General features: G+C 46.8%; 1 protein-coding gene across 3 annotated transcripts in view; it reads right to left on the bottom strand.

Annotated features, from left to right (window-relative positions):
• The window catches only part of LOC135912204 (galactosylceramide sulfotransferase-like), a 119,069-nt gene extending 99,067 nt beyond the window's left edge, over positions 1-20,002 (bottom strand). The window contains exon 1 of one of the 3 annotated variants that reach the window (XM_070538169.1): positions 19,917-20,002. The gene's annotated coding sequence lies outside the window, so the exon portion shown is untranslated. Of the gene's footprint in view, positions 1-14,321; positions 14,392-19,916 lie in introns of those variants that run through there. The other 2 variants (XM_065444583.1, XM_070538170.1) reach the window with 2 other exon arrangements.
• Between the last annotated feature and the right edge of the window lie 289 nt (positions 20,003-20,291).

Below are 20,291 nucleotides of genomic sequence, written 5' to 3'. Positions count from 1 at the left end.
TGCCTGAAAAACAGGATCCGCCAACCCACCGGGAGAGAGTGTCGCTCCCGACTGGGGTGAGATGTGTCACGCGTTTTCGCCGGACGTCGTCGTGCGAGAACAGTCGCGTTTGTTGTGAGCACTCGGCCCCAGTGCCGACCCGTTCATGTCCTGTATGATAACCTGTATATAATGTATAAAGTCCCTTTTGTTATTCTCATCGACGCCAGGCTCGGAGACTTCGCTACCAACGCTCTGTCACGAAACGGGTGACGAGCGCTACGGGACCACAAAGCCGTAATCGTGGAACAGCGGTGCAAGTCGTAACACTGGTGTCACCGGTTGGGTGTCGTAACACCATCAGGAGTCACGAAAGCGGTCTTTTCGTTGTCGGCAGGGTCCATAGGTATTTGCCAATACCCCGATCGCAAATCAAGTGTCGAGAAGTAAGAAGCAGCGTGTAAGCATTCAATGACGTCATCGATTCGCGGTAGTGGATAGACATCCTTCTTCGTCACTGCGTTTAGATGTCGGTAGTCCACGCAGAATCTCCAGGAGCCATCTTTTTTTCGGACCAGGATTACTGGGGCTGCCCATGGACTTGATGACTCTTGAACGACACCTTTGTTCATCATCTCTTTTAACTTGCTCGGCAATAACTTTGCGCTCGGACGATAACGCTCGGTAGGGCTTCTGGCGGATGGGGTGTTCTGAGCCGGTGTCTATTCTGTGACGAGCGCGCGACGACGGTAAATGAAGGGGTGCATCTCCGTGCGTGAAGTCGAATGCAGCCTCATGCCTGGCAAGGACTTGTATCAGTGCTTGCCGTTCCGATGTACTGAGAGTCTTGCTGATCATGCCAAGCATTAGCTCTTCAGAATGGCGATTATCGCAAGGAGAGCAAGCTGCAGAGACGTCCGTAGTTAGTGCCGCTATTGAGCTACATGCGGCTTCATCGAAAAGAGCGATTTTCATACCGCGAGGAAGGACAACCGGCGTGGCGGAACAGTTCAGCGCCCACAATGTGGCGACTCCTCTCGTCATGCACACGACAGAGCAGGGCATGAGTATATTTTTTTTAGCACAGTTTACGCGGAGAGGCCTAACTACAAGGTCAACACAATCAGCATCAACAGTAGTTGTAGAAACACGAACGGCCGTCAGGCACCACGATGGTGCAATCACTTCATCAAGGACACTGAGTGTGTCTGTCTCCCCGTCTTCACCACCCAAGCTTTGTTCGGAATGTGCTGATATAAATAACTTGTTGAATGAGATTTCGTCACAATCACAGTCTACGGAAGCGCCGCACTGTTCAAGAAAATCGATGCCAAGAATAACGTCGTGCGAACAACGAGAAAGAACAAGGAATTCCGACACACACACTTTCCCAGCCAACAAAACACTCACAGCACAAACACCAAGGGGATGAAGCCACTCGCCGCCTACTCCACGAAAGGTAATACCATCGTTCCAAGAAAACATAACTTTGTGGCCTAGCCGGTTTTGGAAAGCGAGGCTCATCACAGACACAGTCGCCCCAGTATCAACTAACGCCATGGCCGGTATTCCGTCAATCGAGACATTCACTTTATTTCTGAACATCACAACAGGTAGAGGTATTTCTTGCGAAGACCGTCCGGCGACCACATCTCCACTGGCCGCGGATGCTAGTTTCCCGGCGGCGGTGAGGAAGAACGGCGCCGAGGGGACGGAGAGCGACGGGGACGGTTATTTGTTGGCGTCAAACTCCGCTCAGATGCTGGCGAATCGCTGCGCCTGGTCTCATGTGAGAAGTGGTCCATTGGGGGCAAATCGGTCGTCCGCAAGTCATATGAAGTACGGGTTCTGGGTGGCGAGAACATCGGTGGTGTCCTACGTGGTTGACGGCCTTGGCGACAATACCGAGTTATATGGCCTGTGGAACAGCAATTGTAGCACACGGGAGGGTCGCGGTTCACAGCGTCTTCCTCAAAACGAATGGTAGGCAGCTGCGGTCGGCGAGAAAGTTCGTTGTCATGTGGATAACGTGTCTCTGTTGCTTGCTGAGATCCGTTATATCGTGCATAAGTCGCGTCGTGGTAATAGGGTCGGTGCTGTTCTTGTTGCGGCCAGACAGAAGTCACAGGGCCTCGGGGGTGAAAACGCGGCTGCTCTCGTTGTGGCTGAGTATCATAGGTAGGGCCTCTGTTGTAGAGACGTGACTGCTGTCGGGCACGAGTTTATAATCCTCAGTGCCTCTCGCCGCAGGATACGGGGAGAAGGATGCTACGTTAGGCTTGAAATCTGGTGATAGGCGGCAGCTATGAGTGCCTGAATGTGTCACTTGCGCGTGCAGGCTTAGCTCTTCCCGAACTATTTGTCGGATCGTTGATGCCAGATCGAGGGGCTGGTTGGTGTCCACGCTAGCAACTGTCGTCACATTGGCTAGCCTGCCAAACTTCGGCGTGATGCGCCTTGTCTTCAGTTGCTCGAAAGTACGACAGTACCGAGTGATGCCAGCGACGGAAGCCAGGTTGTCTTTTGCGATGAGGAAGTTATATACATCCTCGGCAATTCATTTTAGGATGTGCCCGACTTTGTCTTCCTCGGACATTCCGGAGTCCACCATCCTACACAGTTTTATTACTGCCTCCATGCAGATCGTGCAGGTTTTGCCTGGCACTTGCGCACGTTGCAGTAGCGTCTGTTCTGCCCTTTTCTTTTCCGGCGCGGAGTCGCCGAATCGTTCTTTGATTTCCGAAACACACCTTCCGCATGTCCTGAACGTTTCCTCGTGATTGTCGAACTACAACAACGCAGTATCCGTTAGATAGAACACGACGTTCGAAAGCTGAGAAGCGCTGTTCAACTTGTTAGCGGCACTCACCCGGTTATAATGAATAAGCCATTCCTCGACGTCTTCGTCCGATCTTCCGGCGAAGGGACGCGCATCTCTCAGTTGTAGAATGGAACTGGCCGGTGCAGCAGTTCGAATGGGCCGTTGTTCGTCTGCGTCGTGGGACATATTCAACTCCGGTGGATTCGGTGGGAGTCCACCAAGGCGACGGCTCCGTCGAAGAACTTGTGATTCAGCCTCCATCTTCGGGTGTCAATTACCCCGCACCTTCCACCACAACTGTTACGATGAGTTGCGAAGGTATGGTTTTATTTACAGGAGATGGACGATGGTCGTAGCGTGATCGCAGCGCAGCCCGGCCTCTCAAACTCCTCGTTCTCTTCGTCTTGTCCGTCTTCTCTTCTTCTCTTCTTGTCCGTGCCTTTCGTATCTGTTACAATATCATACAATACTGAAAACAAGCTAACGAGCCTGTAATTCTTCACTTCTTTAGCGTCTACCTTCTTATGCATTTGTATAATGTTGCCATCTTTCCAGCTCTCTGGTAAACTTGCAGTTGTGGAGCATTGCGTTTAAAGTGTCGCAATGTTTTCAAGCACAGTATTTCCTCCCTCCTTAATAAACTCGGCTATTACTACACTTTCTCCTGCCAATTTTTCGTGGGAAATATCTTGTATAGCCCTTCTAACTTGATTGCTACTTATAAAAATGGCATCTGGATCCATTCATCACTACTTGCCGTGAGGTTTGCGTGACTGCTTTTGGTACTTGCAGTCCGGTATAAAATTATTCTGCTGCTTTTACTATATCACCGAAAATGCGGATGACATGACCTTGCTCATCATTCACCGCGTTCACCTTGCCATGTCCTATGTCAAGTTTTCTTCTCAGTTATTGCAAGCTGCAGTCCTATTTTATTGATGCGTTAATATTCGCGGCGTTATAATTGCGAATATCGCTTACTTTCTAATTCTTTATCAGCTTTGATTGTTCAGTAAATTATCTCTGATCCCTTGAGGTAAACATGTTCATGCTTTGTTAGTTACGTTCATTTTTCTTTGTTATGTCCTTCATTATTGGGGAGTGTTTAACTAGAGGTCGCTTTAATGCCTCAGCTCCCACTTCGGTTGCAGCTTTAGAAGTTATTCTAGTTACCATTTCATTCGTTACCTCTACGCTATATTCACCTTCTTGTTCTAAATCTGCACATTTGTTTTCAAGAACCAGCCTGCATTCGTCAGATTTTACCCTCACTTCTCATAGGTTGGTCTGTTTCTTCGTGTGTAGTGTTTCGTTTATACTCTTCAAATTCATAGTGATCTTACACCTCACTAACATATGAACACTGTCATTTACCCAGCGAACACTTCTACATCCTGCACTCTCTTGCGATCGGTACAGAGTATGAAATCTATTTCAATTCTTGTTTGTCAATTAGAGCTTTTCCAGGCCCGCTTCCTGTTATTTACATTCAGAAAGAGATGTTCATTATTCGGAGTCTGTCTTATTCCGGAAATTATCACATCATGTCTCCTCTGTTATTCCTGGAATAGTAGGTTCGTGTTGCTCGTTCTCAAGCCTGTTGTTGCTACACTTTTTGCAATGACATCGGTATTGAACCAGCAATGAGAAAGGTGAAAACTCAGTACACTGTAATTCTCTCAAGTATAATGAGCTTGCACCTTTCTCATTAATAGTTCACTTTCATATTACAACTTTTCTATTTCGCGTTCACCATGACTGAACATTGCAGCATCAGTTTGTGCCACGTTTCATTTATATTCATTTAAGCTTTATTACCGCCCCTGCTAACCTCTTATTAATGCTGAAGAATTAAACAGTATGGCCCGCTGTGTGCTTACGACTCGTAAACCCTAAGCCGTATACTCTCTTATTTGGATGACACCTGTATCAGAGGATGCGACCATTAGAGGCACTTTATAAGCCTCACCAGTTCTTCTAGCACTAATGCCAGTGATATCCCAGGTTATCTATGATTTCTAATCCTACTTTAGCTACTATAGCTATGCTCACTCGAGAGGGTTTGGGAGGCAAAAGTTGACAGGTTCATTTTGCCGTGGTGGCCTGTCCACAACAAGAATTTTGTAGCACCCACCGCCGCCTTGGATAGGCGCTCCACAGCCACTGGGGACTGAGGTATACGGGACGCAACCGGCCTCATGGCAACCTTGCTTAGTTTTGTACAGGAAGTTGGCTTGGCTTTCTGCTTGCGAAATACTTTGCAAGGGAAGAAATATTTTGTGCTAACTTTGTTTTCGTATTTTTTAATTCTTTTGCACTTGGCGCGACCCGTGTGCTTTCCTTTTGCTCCTGCGTGTATGTTCTGTTTCTACTTGCTCAGCGCATGTTCTGCTTTGTTTTCATTTTTGTGGCCTGTCATCTTCCTGTTTCTTTATTCTTTACTTCCCTTCTCCTTGTCTTCAACTTCCTTTTGTATCCTCTCATTGCTAAAGACAAGGCAGGCTTTCTGCCTCGCCATTGGAAGTTACAGGTCTGCTGCTTCCCTGTTTGCCTCTCTAGTGCGTAGTGTGCGTTTCCAAGTAAAATAACAATAAGTCAAATTAGGGATCCATTTACACTAGCGCTTACCTAAAAATACCCTCTGATTAGGCGCGTCTAAACAAAATAAATTAGCACCTTCGCTTGAAAGCCCGTCGTTAACATTATTTCCTTGAAGATCCCGTGGCGACCCTCTGTCCCACTGTTAGCTGTGAGGCAGAAAGGGGCAAGTGGAACATGGTGTATATATTTCAGAGACACCACACGAGATGAAAAATATAGACAGTATAAACCCGAAACGCGCATAATTTGTAGGATAGCGTCGCATCAATTACGCATACTAGACAAGGAATTAGCTTTCCTCGGTCAGTATTCTTCAGATATCATGCAGTGGGGGTGAAGCAGTAATTGCCCTATGCATGGTTCCCGTTATAAACTTGTGCGCGAAATCGTTCTGCTGCGCTTATTGAAAGGAGTAGTATGGCAGGTTACGCTTTTCCATCTTTTCCATCGCATCTTGATTTCGCCCTTAACTATACTCAATATGAAACGCCAACTAGCCCACTCCCAAGCTTTCCCACTGCTTCCACACTTCTATTTAGGTTAATGTGTAAAGAAATAGTGTATTTGTGGAAAAATAATTACACTTGCGCCTACGGAAAATTACGTAGTGAAAGCACAGATAGAAGCGGTATCGCATAGATTTCTAAGCACAAGATACTCGCCCGGTTGAGTGGTACCTCTACGCTGATGGTAAGCAATAGTTCAGTTACAAAAAACAAAGTTCAGCGATGTACACTGATAGCCACCGTAAAAAAGCGCCACTGCTTGTAGCTACACTCTTAGTCAAGCCCCGCATAACGTCCTCCGCATAGTCAACTTTCCGTTCATCCTCCGTTCATCCCAGGCCACTCCATATCAGCGTTATTTTAAGCAAGACCATGCGTGACAAAACGCGGCTGAACCGCTGCTCACGGCTGTATGCGGCCAATGAGCAAACGCAAGGTTTATTTCCAGCCCTGCAAATTTGGCGCCCAGAAAGCACGCAGAAGCGTTGACAGTGCGTTAGAAAATGAAAGGTGCCAGAAGTGACGAATGAAAGGCTGTGAGCAAGAGAGAGAAGCAAAAGGCAAAAGGAGAGAAGGAATAGATTAAGAAAGAAGTCGTGGCCTCTGTGCGTAGCTTTGATGGAGGAATAAAGACTTCGCTGGCCGGGAATGAGCAAAAACATGGCGTGAGGCGGCGGTCGAGGCGATTCTTTCCGGTGACAATTCTTGTCGTTTCTTCTGTACCAGCGACGTTGTGAGACTGTTCGCGTTGTGTTCGCGCTGCTTAAGTTTGTGGAACGAAGGCTTCATTTTGAACAGTGTGTTACGCACTTTCCTCGGTGTAATGTGTGGATTTGCGTGGGTTTCTGCCTTTCCTGTTCAATGCGTCGGATTTCCCCGAATTCAAAGCGCAATTTAGCTCGAAATTTTGACGTGATTCGTTAAACTACGACGACGCAGCAGCGGAGAAAACGTATTGCTTTGCGCTTGAAACAGACTTTGCCGCAATATCTCTTGGAGAAGAGCAGTTCACTCGTTACTTGTAGAAGGGGCGAACTTCTATGCAACTGGAAAAATTTCAACGGTGCGATATCTGATATATAAGTGTGATATATACATCTGCAGCTTAGAAGAAATATTTACAATTTTTGCGGATATTTTGCAAAATGCCTTCTCCGAAATTACGGTTGTACTTCCGAGCAATGTATAATACATCAATTTTGCGCACAGTTGAAATTCCAGTGGATTATTGCAGCTGCAATATTTGTGACATTTCTCATTAGTACTAAGTTCAATTTCTCGCTTGTTTTTTTTTTAGTTACGAGATATTTGTATCAAAAAGATTGACAACGTTAAAAAAAGAGTCACAGTTTCATCCTAAAGGCGAAGCATCGAATACGACAGGAATATAAAGGCAGCTATACGAAGTATGAATAGTGTTGTTATCGGCAGCATTTTGAAAACATTCGCTTACTCATATAATTAACAAGCGTGGTGTTTCCGCTCCCAAGCAAACATGAACACATCACACTTGATGAGAGCGGACGCTCGCTGTCAAAACACTGGTGTGAGCAAGTGCCGTAGGAGCAGCGAACGAAGTGACCTTCAACGGCCTATCGCTTAAAGGGTCCCTAAAGGCAAATACTAAGTCAACGTGGACTGGTCAAATACCATTCCAGAAAGCTTGCAACGCTTGTTTCGTGCCAAGCAAAGACTCAGTGTACGAGAAAATTGCGTCTTAAGGGTCCAAATAGCTTTACCGCAATTCATACTCCCCCCCTCAGCGGACGATTGGTGACATGCATATGTCATCACCACCCTTTGCGCCATCGGTGGATGAAACAGCGCCCTACAGGCGGCGGTACCCAGCTAAGACAGAGTAAAACCCCTCAAACTTCGTAACGTAGCGCCAGGCTTTGACGAATGCCGCTCCCTCCTCGCGCGCTCTGGTCGAGGTCGACGCCGTGTCACCATTGGCCTAAGGGCCTCACGTGAGCCCTCGCACCGGCTTTCTTTGTTTGCAGTTGCGCTTCAGCGCCATTTATGCTTGAGAGCCTTGAGAGGCGTCTACGAAGTGGCGGGGAGCACATGTTGGCACCGTTGCTCTTCTGTGTTGTTTCGATTTGCGAAAGCCCTGAACTTTTGTGGCAAGTGCGACGTCGCTTCACGGCATTTTATATCACCGTAACCTGCTGCGCTTTCGTATGCTAAAATGGTTTCAGCAAATGCAAGACGCTCTTCTTGATACCCTTCGGTAAGCGCTGCGGGTTGGGAAGAAAGACATGGATTCATCGAGTTGGGAGGGAGAAATTCAGACCAACATTCTCCACACGACTATACGAAGTAGTTGCGAGTGTCGCATTGTATAGTCCTACACAACGTGAACTTTGCTTATATAGGTAGTGCGGTCGTATTCTATGCGATTAATCGTATTGTACGCCAAAAGGCTTGAATTCGCGGCCACGCGGTGTTGAGTGCGAAAACGTAATTACGAAACCTTTAGGATTCAGCGCATTCCTTTTGACAAGATTTGAAGGTTCAGCCTGAAAACTCATTTAAGGAATGAAACTCTCTGCATTTTTGGGTTAATACCTAGCCTTCCTTAGAGCGAATAGCTTTGTTTTCCTCGTTTGTTCGTGTCCGTCATTGGCGGTCGCACGGCTACACAGAAGAAAAGTGTGCGCGCTCTCCCGAAACTGGAAATGATGCTGTCGTTCGTCGCCGAGTGACAGCATCACAAGTCTTTGAGACGTACTGCATGTTAATTCGTGTCAGCTTTAAAATGTGTGTAGGTTAAGGTGCGGCGGTGGTGCACTCGCAAAGAAAACGTGTGGTCACCCGCTCGTGCGCTGGCTGGTTTAGTTGTCGTTCGCTCGTTAGTTTAGTCGTTCGTTTGCTCGTTCGACCACTATGTCTTAGAGACACACGTAATGAGACAACAAAGAGTGCTTCATTTGAACGACTGCATCATTTCAATTATCTAAATGTCGGCCGCGTCATAGCGTGGTAATTCTTTGCGCGGTCATCACTCTACTGAAATCATATCTCGCAAGTGCTGTTTCTGAGTGAGCGCAGCCTTCCCAAATGCATGCACCTTAGTGCAACGCGGTTCGCGACAAGTAAGTCACTTTGTGAACGGGCGAGCTAACGCACGATGAAATATTATTCGTGATGAGTCACTAACTTCAAAACATAATGCATAATGTTTGAGGCTGAATGAAGCGCTGTCACCACATTACCGCTTCGCTAACGTATATTAAAAAGCTGATTTCATTTTCTATATACGCAGAATCCCCACTCTATGATGGGCTGCCCATACATCTGTCGACATTGAGGCACGCGAAACATAATAGCACCAGCGCCCACCTCTGAACCTTTGTGCGTGCTGAGAAGATTGGCAAGCACGCACGCTCGCGGCACAGCAGCTTGTAATACCCTTTCGAACCTTCAGACCAGCGATCGTACGTACCCTCTGTCGGCCTTGGTTCGTCATAGCTGATTCGCGCCGCGAATTCACATGGTAAGGACGGCGCGCATTATTTAGTACACTGAGGGCTTGCTGGCAGTCAGGATGTTGGCATTGGCTCGTAAATGTGGTATTTTCAACCATTCGCAACAGCATCTTGCGACACTCATTAGACAAATGTTGCGTGCCTAATTGTAGCGCACGCGATACATTCGAAGTCGTCATAGGACAGCGTTAGCGCTCGTTCGGATAACTTTTCTTTAAATAATGATCAAAACAGGAAAAAAGCTGGCGTCAATGAGTTTCTATAACCCTCCGTGTAGAAATTCTATGCTGTACACGTAGTTACTCGGAGCTAGAAAGGCAACGCGAACGTCTAAAGCTATGCTATGCTGTGCATGCGTTCACTCCGCCAAAGGTCGTCTGCTACGCCCCAGCGGTGTAGGCGGCGCCACGGTCGAGGAGGGACCTTGAAAGAGAGGAGACACGAGAAGGAGTGAAGGCGGAGGAGGTGAGTGTGGCTACTTTACGAAGTTTAAGCGGTTTAAGGGGTTTTAAAGAAAGAGCGGTTGATTTGTCGCTGCAGCTGCTTTTTGATCAAGTGGCATAGACCCACAGAAAAGCTATAGGGATAGACCGTTCGGGCATCCCGCGACATCACATGAAAGTTGAATTCTCTACTGCTTGTAGTTTGTGCGAGGTTCGCGAGCAAGCAAATCCAGCGTACTGTGAAACGCGGAAAACGTGGCCTGCGCTGACTCGAGCGAAAATTAAGCCGTTCAACCGCCGGCGTCGTAGTCAACGGTAATTTCAGTGAGTTGTTTTTCTTTTTCTAAAAATAAAATATAGCTGAACAAGTAGCATTTTATGTCGTCCTATTACACAACACAAGAGTGTTTTTTTGGAACGAGTGGTTGAGTACTAGCGACACAATTTGAATGAGGAGTGCTTTCGTCATGCGGCAAGTGCTTCAGTGTCCAGGGGAAGTCTCTAGTCATGTCCTGCATTTACGTCAATTTCTCGATTGTTAAGACTCTGTCCGCGATAATATTGGCGCCTTACAGATTCTATAGCACTGATCTATCAGTTTAGTTTCCCTTAATTTTTGCATTTAGTGTCCATTTCCCGCAAAAGCGGCTGCAACACAGTGCGCACGAAGTATGAGCAGGCTGCACATTCATTTCAAGCAGTTTCTCGGTACGGCGCCCTCGACTGTGCGCGGTCGTGCAAAACACGCACTTACTGGTGCACTCGAAGCCGCCTCCCGAACCTCCCGTGCTGCCTTCCCGCTTTCCTCCATTTGTGGTGCGCGAGATTGAGCCGCCATTGTCAGTTCCCCTTGGGCCCGATTGCGAAATGCGCAGTGGCATCCGGAGCACAGCGCCAGTCCCCTCTGCCTCCCTCCTGTCGCCCCCACGGCCTTTCCCGCGACAGAAAGCGTCGCGTTTGCTCTCCGCTTCCTCCCTCACGGGTACCATATTGAGTATTAAAGCTCTTGTTCGGGCTAATTGATCCATTCTTGAGCACATAACAGGTAGGCGTCCGTCTTTTGCGCGTTAAATTCATGGTCGTGTTTTTTTTTACGCCGCGTTGTTATGTGGCTATATTGAGCCGCGATCATCGCTGCCATCACACGCTTTCACTCGCGCAGCCAGCACACGATGCGCGGCTACGGTGTTATCGCCCTTGGACTTTATATGGAACATCACGGTGACATCGACGGCAATGGTGACACCGACGTCAAAAATGCACGTGGTGTGTTCATATAATTCGCAATAAAATTATATTTCCTAGAGTTTTCTAAAAAAAAGGTAAGACTTCTTTCCAAATGCAACAAACCCTATCAAGAACGATGCAATGGATGTCGAGCAAATTGATCTTTCTTTTCGCGTGCATTTAGGAACGAGGTATAAGTGTAAGCTTCCTACAGTTCCAAATGCTTTCTGATGACAGACAATATCGACGAATAGCCGTGGGAGAATTTCTACTAAATTAGAAATTATTATGCATTCATTGCTTTACTGCCCACAAGCTATACTGAGCTCACTACAGTGTGTTTTGTACAAGAAGCTTTATAGTAACAGGCAGTAAAATGAATGGAGGGCATTGATCGCTCCTATACTGAAGCAGGTTAACAATAAGGTGTTATAGAACAACGCAATTGTCGCGCTTCACCACAGCCAGCCTTGTTAGAACCAAAAAACAAACGCTCTCCGAACCTGTCAGGTTACTACCCGACGCACAATAGTTGTAGCCGGGACGGTAGTGTAGTTGCGATGAAACATCTTTTTTTACGTTCTTTTTGCAGAAACTCGCTGTTTCTGCAAACGGCCTGGCAAGCAGCCGCCTCCACAGCCGAGCGACGCATTCAAGAGTGGTCGACTACGTCATAGAGTGACTACGTCGCCGCTGTTACTCTTCTACATGAAAAGGCCCTCCCCACGGCAGCGTGTCGCGCCTCTCATAATTGTTCTAGCACACTCCACTTCAGCCGGCGAGCCTCTTCGCAGAACGCGCCGCCCACGTTTTACCTTATCAGTGAGCTGACTCGCAAGAGTGGGCGCGTACGTGCTGTGCCCCATGACGTCACTTTATCGGGACGACCGAGCGAGCGCTGTTTCGCCTCCCCAATGATTGTTGCTGCTCTGTCGTTTGCGTACGCTTATTAAACCGAAGCTTTCTATCTCTCACTGATCGGTCCGTGAGCGCCACAAGCGCTCTGCAGGAAAGCCCACTTACACGTCTGCATGAAACACTACAGTTTACATTCGCAGTGCCGCGCCAGCGGCTAGAACTGACCGGCCGGTAAGTGCCTCATGACGGCGCGAAGCGACGAGCTCAGCAAAAGTAACGCATGCGCACAAAGTTCACTAAAAGCACAAGCTGCGTCAGCTAGGCATGACACCGTCCGTGTCGCGGCTAAGAGCTATGCTCTAAACAAAACGTTGCGCGAATGAAAGTCGTTTCTATTTAATATAGTAGTGCAGGGTTTATTAATACAGGATCTAAAAGTACAGTCGACCAAAAAAGTTTACGGACCACGGGGTCTCAGAAAATGATAAATATACAAGCTGCCTTTAAAAGTAGCCAGTAAAACCCTACATCACAATGTTGTTCGTATATACCAGTAAATGCTGGAAATGGGAATATCAGGCCGCATTTGGAGGCTGCGGATATATTCCGCTTTTTGTTAGGTCTCTTGGTCCGTAAACTTTTTTGGTCGACTGTACATACAAGTGTGTCAATAGACAATTTATTTCCAGGCTGGACATCGAGGCGGTTCGTTCTTTACGTCATGAAATAGGCGGTATGTTCCGTTCCGTTCGTCCGTTAGCAGACGACACGGAATGATTGACAGCAGATATCACGTCACAATTGACGTCATGGCGTTCGGCACGGTTCAAAATGACGAATCGTATTTGGCTCGGTGGAACGAACCGCCTCCGTTCTATTTTGGAACGCGTACAAGATCGCACTAGTGCACGCGCCGTAAAACAGTGCTCGCATGATTTCTAAGGGCGTTCCGACCTCGGCAGGATGTGTATGCGACATTTACATGTCTTCTTAATTTTTACCCAAAGTGTCATGGCATTCGCGCAGTCATTTTCGGGGACAAACGGTGAAATAACGCCTTGCAGCGCTGCACCAGCGTCATGCGCTGCCATTCTGAACAGTCGGCGGAGGCCGTCTTAAGCAAGCAATGGACGCGCCACCACGTGATCAAACATGACGGCGCCCCCGAGAGCGCGGTGAAAATGGCCTACATACCTCGGGCGTTTTGAAAAGTGACACATGCCCTTCAACATCATCAAAGCCGATTATTTGTGTCTATTGAGGTCTTATTTACTGTCGTTAGCCATCCTAACAGTGCGATACAAGCAAACGACGCAAAAATTTCTCCATAGGAAAAATGGAAATTGTCATTCTAAGCAGAACACTTACTCTGACGATGTCACTTGCAAAAATGATCATCTGGACATCGCTTCTAGTGACATTAATTGTAGTGTTTCTGCAAACAGTTAACTTGTTATCGGACCTTCTTTAAATATCGCCATTCTTGTTTTGCCAATTATCAAATATAGCAATTTTCGGGGGGGTAATTGTAAACAGTGAACTCAAGTCCCACCACACGCTCCCTCACTAGTGCGAAATATGGTACTAGTTATCTGCATTATTATGAAATCATGTACATTTTATTTAGCACCACATCTGGAGAAGTTTACATTTTGTTTACATTCGGTGTTTCCTGTGAATGATACTAAGCGATCACGCACTTCCTTTTATCTAACAACCACAGTGCTTTTGGAATCAAGAATTGAGACTGATGACATTAGGCCTATCTGTATGCAAGTGTGCGCCTAGTTCATAAAGCTCAACTTTGCTCCACAACAAAGCGAGTTGCGCATAAGAAATTATCGATTACTGCACATGGGCTCATTGTGCAATATGTTGGCTTTTGATAAATTACGCGTATTACCAACTAACAGCTTTTACTACCATAAAAATATTCTGTCGCCTATAGGTAAGGCTTGAGAAACATACGGGTCCTGAAATAATATCAACGCAGAATGTCGATCCATTTTCCACGCACACCAATTATTATCTTTATGGAACAATTAGCCTACCCAATTGACATCATTAAATGTATATACGTCGTCCTGTACGAAAGTGCTGCTGCTCAATCGGTGCTGTTAATAATTTTCTTTGTATGCACTGTGTATGCTCAATAACGTACATTCCCATAACTCAAATAATGTTTGAGAGTTCTACCACGTCAAGCAAAGCAAATAGCATACAAAACTTCGCTTGCATCGATTGTGACAGTGTGTGGGATCTGCAAATCTTTTATCGTAGTGCTAGGCGCTGCCATTTTTATCTATCTGCTAAGTGGTGATCAGGGTGAAATATTAAAAACAGATAGTCATTACTATCCTCAATAAGAATACGAGCGAACGCTCTAATGACTTACCCGAGACGTTTTCCTGTTGCACCTAGCTGCTAAGTGCTTCTCATTCGCATCTTGAGCGCTTGAACTCCGCGGAAACATCTGCGAGCCGATAGGATAGCACTAATACTTAAATGTCGAAGAGAATTGGGCGGTCGTGTAAAATGTCACAAACTCCCATCTGTTCGATATCAATTGTCGTCAGCACGAACAAAATAACATATTTGACACGCCTGGCGGCGACGCCTTTTTGAGGATTCGCTGAAACGACACGCTGTATGTCAGCATTAGTCGTAGCTTTAGACTTGTATCTATGATCTTTACTTCCACGCCTATGAATTGTTCACAAGATAGACATCAGTATTGGCTTAGAAATTACAGCTGCCTGTCTCTCTAAACACTGTCAGAATTGTTTTGGGGAGGTCTCTGCAGTAGCCTACGATAAAAAATGTAAAGCTGTATAGAAACGACGCAGGGTCCATATGGACTACAAACAGGTGATTTTTCATCTAGAATGCGATTCATTGCGCCTGTGTATTGATGCGGACGTGTCAATACGACCGGCTTCAATATAAATCACCAACTGTCACCTGCCATCTGCATCAGCAGCCGTGCGCTTTCGCCTATAACGTAATAGCAGGGTCATCATGAAGTCTTCCTCTGTATATCAATTACAATGTTCGTCTGAGTATCTTAAAAGATCCCGATGTCCAGTTTGTGCGTGTGACAGCATCGATAAGTAAGTTTCACCGTATTATCGTGTAAACCGCGACAGTTCAACTGAAGACGGCAGATCTTGGAAAATTCGCTATTAAACTTGTCGAATATTCGTTTCTTCCGAATACTACAAGGAACCAAGATATCCATGGGTCTACTGACAGCGCTTGTGCTAAGATGCGCTTGAATAGACTAGTTGTGCGATTTGTGTACATGTGGTAGGGTTCAGTTGGCTGAAAGTAGGGTGCATAGCCGTGAGTTCGGTTAGCATGCATTGATTATACTTTCCTTTATTTGTGCAAGACCAGTAGCTGAGCAGGAATATTAATCCCCTGCTGCGAATTATGAGAAAACTTCAAGAAGCTGCTCCCTCGCCGTGAAGTTGGCCATGGTGCCTTCAGGTGGGAGCTCAGCGATTTGCGGGGCCTCGGCCCAGCTACTCAGGAAGGAGGAGCGTTCGCTGCAGCGTTGTTCAGTGCTGACGCAGCTGCTTCGGATGGTCGGGATTATTGCCCTCTGCTGCATCTCGGGTCAAGCAGTCCGGTACGGTATAAACCAAGCTGATGGCTACAAAAATCGGCCACCGTATATTTCGATGCATATATACGCAATAACAAAGTCGTAAAATGGTGGCTTTGTTTGGGGCAAGTGTTATTTCACAGATTTGGTACAATTAACTTTAAATCCTTTTCCGTGCAAATAATTGACAGTGAACATCCGCCCTGGTGCATGATTTAGCAGAAAGAGTTTTATGACTATATCCAAAATGCCGCAATATTCTTTAGTCAGAGTTTCAAAATGTGCGAATGCTACGTAGCTGAGCAGAGCCAAGGTGATATTGTTTGCCTTCGCTTGGAGATACTCAGAATATTTTTCTTCACTCTACCTAATTACATAACTAACCCAAATAGTCAACTACTCAAATAGGTTAATTAGATAAAAAAAGTAAACGAGAAAATTGTGCAACATGAAAAGCTCCCGATGCAGCTTTCTGTTGCTCAATAGCTCATACATGAAATTTTTCCGAGTGTGAAAAAAGCCCCGCTATTGTACGCAAAGTGCCTCGAGTGGTCAGTCGCGCAGGAATATCGTGTGCATTTGTGGGATTCCCCCACGCTAAAAAAAAACTTTTATGTAACACGTATTGAACAACATAATGCTGCATAGGCAGTTTTCATGTCGCTCTCCAATTTCCTCACCGATACATTTCATCTAATTGTATTATTTTTGAAGTTGATTGCTTAATTAAGACGAATTGTCTAATTAGGAGGAATGAAAAAATAATTTGAGTATCTTCAAGCGATGGAAAACAACATTACTTTGGTTCTGTCTAGCTACGTGCGATTCATATATTTTTAAACTATGGCTAAAGTTAGTTGAGACACCCTGTATATTGGAAAGTGTACTTGTTTACCTTTATCGAATGGCCACGTTTTACTGCCTAACAAATGTTATTGAACAACACAGGATGCGCCTTCATGTATTGAAAGTTTCTCGAATGTTATCAATGCTTCTATCCGCTGTCTGTTTTCACCGAAACTTGTGTAAGCTGATTTCATGTATGCGCGACACGAATGATGCAGAACTTTCAGGACGACATGCGGGCACCCTCGATCACTCTGGAACCTTTGATGACTCATGCATAAAAGCCAACGCGCTTGACCCGCTGATCAGATTTTCGACGAGTTCGCTGCTTTCGTCCTTCTTTTAGTGTAGCCTGTTTTTTTAGGGCCCAACTTCGCCCAATAAAACGCTAGTTTCGTAATTCCCAGTTTTGCTGCTTTCTTCACCGTTACGACTACACGACAATATATTCTGTTCCACAGGCCAAGTAAAACACTTGAATAAAGTTGCTTTAAGCAGCACGTACGAATTTGTCCGGCACAATTGAGACTTCAGCTGGGAAGACAGAACGGTGGCACAGTTACGCTTGTCCAACCCATTGGTATGCGCTCCCGCTCCAACTGCTATTGGTGATAAACGACAAAAGCGCAGGCTTCGATGATGATAAGTGCGGTTTTTATTACCACAGGAATTGTCATTAGACGATACCAGGATGACTGCTTCGAAGAGAAAAGTGAATAATTTGAAGAGAGATCATAACTTAACGATATTTGCCTAACCATTATTAATGGTTCTGCGTTTTAGAGCTACAAAATCGAGCTATATTTTGCACCTTCTATGGTTTCAAACGTTTCTATGCGATAGCCGCCGCAGCGGTACCGATAACTCGTGTGCTCATCTGTATCGGCAAAATCAACCATGCACCCAGCTAAACAATGCGGCGACCTGAGCTGCACAAATACGGATGGCCTACAGGTGGACCACCAAAAAGGTGGCGCTAGCAGACGACGTTCCGGCTGTTGATTCAAAACTACTGCATCTCTGGAAGGCCAAGCAAAGCCTCACAAAACAATGGAAACGAGAGAGCCATAATCGAAAAATAAGACTTAGAATAGCGAAGCTGTCCCGAGAGGCGAATGAATACGCCCGATATTTTGATGATGGCAATTAGATACAATTTTGTGCGTCCATGGAGGGCGCAGAACATTGTATGTCCTGTATGGACGCACTTGCGTCATACGTCGGCCCTACTATGTAGTATGGTGGGCACATTAGGCACTATAACAGTCACCTGCATAACGCTAAGGCACATAGCTAACGAATTTGAAGTTACGGATGAAGAAATCTTTGAAAAACATATATGAGAAACCCTCCCCAATAGACGACCGCACGCCAAGTTTCCTCCTAGACGCCAGCGCTCGTTTCTCCCCTGGCGGCACGATTTCATCTCCAACGGGTGTAGGTTTTGGCCGCCGCTTCCCTTCACGATCGCACCCGCGTGCAGTTCGCGCTGCGTGCGAAACGTCTCTTGTTTGCAACGCCATCTCTTCGGATGACCGGAAATTATGATTGTGTTGTTAACTGTCACAACAGCAATGCAAACACGAAAGGGTTGATGCCACCAGTGAAATTCTGCCGATTCACTAGAAAATGGTACGATAAAAGCAGAAGAGACATGAAGTACTGTGGTGCGCCGAGCGAAGTAAACAACTGGCAAACGAAGCGAGCTCGTTCATTGATCGCTCCTGAGTGTACGACGGTTTTTATATGTAACCCACATGAATGTAATAATTACTCGCTACATAATCGTTTTATTCATATAAAACCTTTAGGTTGTTCGACGAGCGCTTGTCCTGTCTTCTTTCTCGTGTTTCGTTTGTGTGTGCGCTGCCCAAGAATGGAAACCACTTCTGTTGTATGCGCTAGCAGTGGCCGAAGTTCACGCGTGCCGAGAAATTGAATATGTGCACGATGCATTGAACATGACCGGAGTTCATTACCGCTTTACCACTGCACCGATCGATCGAGTTACTGGACGATACACGCCCGCGCGTCTTGGTCACGCCAGCATTGCTAAAGGAGGAATGATTACTAATACTTTCAACTTCCGTCTCTTGAGTACTGTTAAAAAATGGCCAAGCTGTTTACATTGCTGCCTCTTTTCCATATTGTAAGGGGCATACTAGTTAAAGTTGTGTGCGCATGTCGTACTTATGCTATGCAGCGATATATTTTGTTTATTTCCGCACACTGTCGATGGAAATCCGTTGTCGCCATCAGAGACAACACGGATTTGTAGCAAACATGTGGGAAACTGCAAAAATGACTTTAGCTCGTATGCGCCGTATGTATGTGCCGCATCGTATGTGCTGACCATTTTTCCGGCGGCACATACGATGTCGTTTCCAATTACCTGCTCAGAGTCACTTACATGGTTCAGCAGACGCTGCCCTTTCGCCGCATTGCAGCCATTAAAATAGTAGTCAAGCGTACCGATCTTCTTAAAGGCAAATAGAAGCGTGTACAGTCTGTTTCGCACTTAGGGGAAAACTCGGAACGTATTGCATCGCGACGCGGCAAGCAATGGAGTCGTGCGGCGGCAGCAGCTCGAGCGGGCGCAGACGCTCGAGGGGCGGAGTCGTGATCTGCCTCGTCTGCTACGGCGGCGCGCGCTGGCCGCATTGTCGGAAAGCGTGCTGCTGTCAGGGGCAGTGCACCGACTTCATCGGTACTGCGGGAACTGAGCTGATATCCTTTACTAGACGTTGTGCGTCGCTAAACCCTGAGCCTTCATTGGCGATAATGGAGTTCTACAAACTTCTTTTGACAGCATGCTTCGTTTCTTCTGTCGAAAGGCCGCGGTACTGAGCGCGAGCACGTATATTTCTTCACTCTGTGTGCTACCGTAATAAGCAGCGACAAGAGGCACCAAGATGTGTGCGCAACGTGCTCAGTCTTTGTTTGACTCGAAAGGAAAACAAAGCACTCAACAATGATAAATGTGGGGATCGAACACGATGAAACAAACAGATACGAATAAAGGAATGTTTTACGTTAAGACAATGAGCTGGAAGTGATTATTCTCGACAATCATTCACTACACCAGACAGACCCTGCCCACCGGCGGGGTATTGGACACGTCACGCTCGGAACGTCAGTTAGTATCTCGTCATGTCCCCAGCGGCAGCGATGACAGCGCTCATGCTGGAAGGCAGTGAAGTGTAGATTGACTTGATCAGGGATGTGTTCATTCGCAGCACGTCTCAGTCGCTGACGATGGTGGATCGAAGCCTATCCTCAGGCGACTGATAGAGGAGATGGTGCGGCAGCGATACTTACAACGAGCCGCAGGCATTTTAAATGATGCTGGCGCCCGGGGATTGAGGCGGCTACTCCAAGAGAGTGACTGCGCGCACTTCCAGCAGTTCTTGCACAACAAGAGCAGTGTGGATCGGCGACCTATCGCGTTAGAATATATAGTCGCCTTCCAGAAACAGGCCGTCAAGAATGCATGGAATCAGTAGGTCGTCTATGACTGTCCTGCAGCGATGAACTTACCTTCCAGGCCTATCAGTGGGCGTCGCACAATGCTTAGTAAAGAATACCGGCTCATTCCACGCAGTAACGATGAGATTGGCGCCCCGCAACTGACAGTAGAAGGTTCCCTGCAATGCGGCCAGCGCGCGCTGCCGTAGCAGACGACGCGGTTCAAGATCTCGCCCCTCGAGCACCTTTGCGAGCTGCTGCCGCCGCCTGACTCAAGCGCTCGCCGCATCGCGATGCAATGCGCTCCGAGTTTTCCCCTAAATGTGAAACAGACTGTACATCGCCCTTCGAATCAAATGTCCACGCGCACACACGCAGGCACACACCGCGCGCGGCACGAAACGTGCCCAAACACGCGCAGTGCAGGAGGCAATCAAGGCGGTGCGA

The sequence above is a fragment of the Dermacentor albipictus genome, chromosome 1 (assembly GCF_038994185.2).
Source record: "Dermacentor albipictus isolate Rhodes 1998 colony chromosome 1, USDA_Dalb.pri_finalv2, whole genome shotgun sequence".
Lineage (NCBI taxonomy): Eukaryota > Metazoa > Arthropoda > Arachnida > Ixodida > Ixodidae > Dermacentor > Dermacentor albipictus.
This window is presented reverse-complemented; position numbering and strand designations above follow the sequence as displayed.